The sequence below is a fragment of the Aplysia californica genome, unplaced genomic scaffold (genome assembly GCF_000002075.1).
Source record: "Aplysia californica isolate F4 #8 unplaced genomic scaffold, AplCal3.0 scaffold00955, whole genome shotgun sequence".
Lineage (NCBI taxonomy): Eukaryota > Metazoa > Mollusca > Gastropoda > Aplysiida > Aplysiidae > Aplysia > Aplysia californica.
The window spans coordinates 145,538-148,965 of NW_004798225.1; the positions used below are offsets into that span (position 1 = coordinate 145,538).

Sequence of the window (3,428 nt, forward strand, 5' to 3'; positions counted from 1 at the left end):
CACACACGCACACACACACACACACACACACACGCACACACACACTGACACACTCAAACTGGCCTCAATTGGTACAAGAAGGAAATTTTGACAGGTATGCCTATTATTATAGCCTATACATGTATACACAAAAAATGTGTGTGTAAAATGGGTTGATGCTTTTCTCTCAACCCTTCCCTTTTAGACCATTTGTAAAGCTGTTCTTCACCAGTAACTTTTTCAGCAACATTAATGTCGAAAAAATAAAGATCTAGGTCTAGACGTAGATTCTAGGCCTAAATTCTATGTGATGATAAAACAGGTCTCATACGTGTTAATTAATTAAGGGTGTACCATACATTATGAGACAGAACCAATCGATGCGTTTAGCTCGCAAGCGGAAGTCAGTTCCTTCCACAAGTGCGTGACATAACCAAAACAACACATTCCTTGAGTCACAGTGGCTGCGGTAACTGATAGGCAGGCTTATTTATCCGTTTTACTTCATGTTTATCTTTGACAGTTGACTTTGATGACCTTTTCCGGAAATGGTAAAGCTTTATGTGAATTTCTATTGCTGATTTCCCTCCTCTGTACTGACCCAGCGTCGTTCGTGTCTCAAAGGTAAGTAGCAAAAAGCAAAGCAGAGTTCTCTCTCTGCTAGACCTTGGCCTTGCCTTGATCTAGAATTTAGATTTTCTAGACACAGGGCAGTCTACAACACTATACTGCCACGTTAATGTAATAGTAAAAGAGAACTCATTGTTTGAGGTTTGTGAGATTCACACCAGAGATCTTTTTGTAGATATAGATCTAGATATATCTAGATCTAGACTAGATTCTAGACCTGTTTTGTCATTGAATTGCCTCCCTCATCTTTGACAGCACAGAGTGACAGTTGTGGTTGTCGATTCCTGTTTCCAGAGGGCCAGGTCCCATCAGGATTGTCGGGTTGTCACACAATATTGCACCCTAATATAGTTTAAGAAGGCCTTGGCATCAGCTTCACACTTCACGTATAAATCTAGGTACAACAGACGGTTTTGAAGGTCGACAAGGGTTCAGAAGAATTGGTGGCAAAGGCGTGAATGCAAGCAAGGCAGCAAACAATACAAGGCCAAGGGGTTGTGGGTTCATATTGTATGATATCCCACTGTGTCTCAGTCAGTAAGAGGAACTTCCCTATGATCCACTCTAAAGTGCAATTTAGTCCAACAATTTTGCTGTTAGGATTAAGAACCTTTACATTCATGTATGATAACAGTATGAAATATTGTTCCAAGTTTCTCGTGTGGTATTTTTTTCATCGGAGTGATTATTCTCACCCGGGGTGAACATAAACTGGATATTATTCTCACCCGGGGTGAGAATAAAATTGATACTATTGTCACCCCGGGTGAGAATAACAACAGCCTACTATTCTCACCCGCTATTTTCGCTTCGCGCATCATAGGAGGACCCCTGTCACTGAGCGCTCCAGGCGACAAAACTCGCCTCCCCCCTCTCTCAATCCGTTGAGCGCACGAGGCGACTATTGTCGATTTGGGGGAAAACCTTATCTTTTGACCAAATAGCATCACCTTTTGTTGCTACAGTATTAATTTATTGGTTCTGTAATGAAAAATTTTACTCTTGAGTGGTTTAGCCAATCAAAATTAAGAAAAAAATATGACTAGGGTCAAAGTCAAAGGCACTGCGGCGCATTCCTTAAGAATAATCGTGGGTTCTTTTAGGGATAACTATTAAACATGTTCTTTTGTGTATGTAGTAAACAAAAGCCTATTCTAACATTACAATGACAAACTATTTTACAAAAATTATATTATTTCATTAGCTTTCAGTTAAGGCTATATTATTTTTAAAAACATACTACTCTGGCAAAGTGAATCCCTTTCTGAATTTAGAATATATTTACACTTGTCAAGGGTTTTGATGAAGAATATGCATGCTTACTCTCAACTCAAGATTTAAAAAAATGAAACAATAACAATCCCAGCAGGAGCCTAGAAAAATTGGCCAGTGCTCTGGGGCAGGTCACGATCTAACGGTCACTCTCTTACAATTCACAAATTATTTTCTATCGTCCGTTCTCAACTCCCAGGTAGACCTAAAAATCCATTGCATTCTCAGACCGAATTCTCACCCAGGGTGAGAATAACAATATATAATATTATAAATTCTCACCCTGGGTGAGAATAAAATGGATATTACCGGGTGAGAGTAAAATTATATTTTTATTTTTACTGCGGGGGAGAATAACGACAGCCTTTTTTCAAGTTGTTTTTTCCCTCTCTAGATCGATCTATGGAATGGATAAAAGTAGACTCAAAGTCAAAGCAAAGTATCATATTCTTCCTCTAATATATTAACCTTCTATACCCTAACTATACTTTATCGAAGTGACTATTTCTCAGAACGCTCGGGAAAGTGAACTTGATCTCTATTTCTCCGAACGGTTTCAGTTCTCGAGATTTTTTATTATAAAACAATATTTAGGCGTCATCTTTCATTCTGCGAGGACTGGGAAGAAGCATTTTTTGCATCAAATTCTATTTCCAGAGCTAGAATCTAGATCTAGAGATTTTAAAATTCTGAATATTCAGATACTTTAGTTGTGGATGGGGCAACATTCCCGGACTATACTTCATTTGAAAATGCCTTCAAAAGGTACTGCGAGAGGACAGGACTGCTTGACCTTGGCAGTAACCTATTTTGCTTTTAGTCACCCTTAAAGCAAACACTAAAATCCTTCATGTAAACAAAAAGAAATCCCTCCACGCCTCGTTCACACCTTGCACACGCACACTCACTCACACACACACACACAAACATACACACACACACACGCGCGCACAAGTTTTTGCAAATTATCAACAAATCTCGAGAACGGAAACCGTTCTGAGAAATAGAGTTCAAGTTTATTTTCCCGAGCTTTCGGAGAAATAGAGCTGACCTTACGTTATTACAACTGCTTGTCATATCCCTCCCTAGCCCAATCCCATTGTAGCCCCTGCCCTGTATGTTGCCTTTCCGATGAATTAAAACTTAATGAATAAGTGCACTATAATTTTAAAGATCCTAAGCTGCTAAGATCTAGATCTAGTTGAATTCATACCTCACTTTGTTGCTTTGTTAGATGAAGTTGATCTTTCAAGCTCTCAGACTCGACAGATTGCTTTAATTTTAAAAATACATTCAAGTATTGCACACCTGGTTTTTTTGGTTCTATTTCTCCGAACGTTCGGGAAAATAAACTTGAACTCTATTTCTCCGAACAGTTTCCGTTCCTGAGATTGATAATAAGCGAATGGAAAGGCCCGTGTGTGTGTGTGTGTGTGTGTGTGTGTGTGTGAGTGTGTCGTGTGTGTGTGTGTGTGTGCGTGTGCGTGTGAGTGGGTATGTGTGTTTATGTGAGTGGGTATGTGTGTGTGTGTGTGTGTCTGTGTGTG

The 3,428-nt window shown here is 39.4% G+C and overlaps 1 protein-coding gene across 2 annotated transcripts in view; it reads left to right on the forward strand.

Annotated features, from left to right (window-relative positions):
• The first annotated feature begins 227 nt into the window (after positions 1-227).
• The window catches only part of LOC101854055, a 38,402-nt gene continuing 35,201 nt past the window's right edge, over positions 228-3,428 (forward strand). Inside the window, exon 1 of one of the 2 annotated variants that reach the window (XM_005110858.3) lies at positions 228-603. The gene's annotated coding sequence lies outside the window, so the exon portion shown is untranslated. The remainder of the gene's footprint in view (positions 604-3,428) is intronic. The other variant, XM_035973030.1, reaches the window with a different exon arrangement.